This window comes from Tupaia chinensis, unplaced genomic scaffold (assembly GCF_000334495.1).
Source record: "Tupaia chinensis unplaced genomic scaffold, TupChi_1.0 Scaffold149552_1, whole genome shotgun sequence".
NCBI classification, from domain to species: domain Eukaryota; kingdom Metazoa; phylum Chordata; class Mammalia; order Scandentia; family Tupaiidae; genus Tupaia; species Tupaia belangeri.
Window position 1 is genome coordinate 1,268,453 of NW_006209397.1, and position 351 is coordinate 1,268,803.

The window sequence follows — 351 nt, forward strand, 5'->3', positions numbered from 1 at the left end:
CATTAGTCAATACATTTATTTTCCTCAGGGGCAAAATATTAAGAAGTCCATTATGTTTGTATATAAGCCATGTCCTGTCCACCAGCATTTATTATGAATAGACATTTTGCTTTACATCTCTCTCACTTATTCCTGAAATTATGTGCAGAAGAAAGGGATGCTATTGCTTCTCCTCTAAAATCCCCAAATGGTTCATTTACAGTCATCCTTCACAAAGCCAATCGTTTGGTAAAATAGAGCTGTGTATCATGAACTTCTTTCACTTTTTACCTTTCAGAGAACCCACTAAAACCAGCTGGACAAAGCCAACACTCAGGAAACATGGGAGTTGGGCTTAACTACATCTAGTCT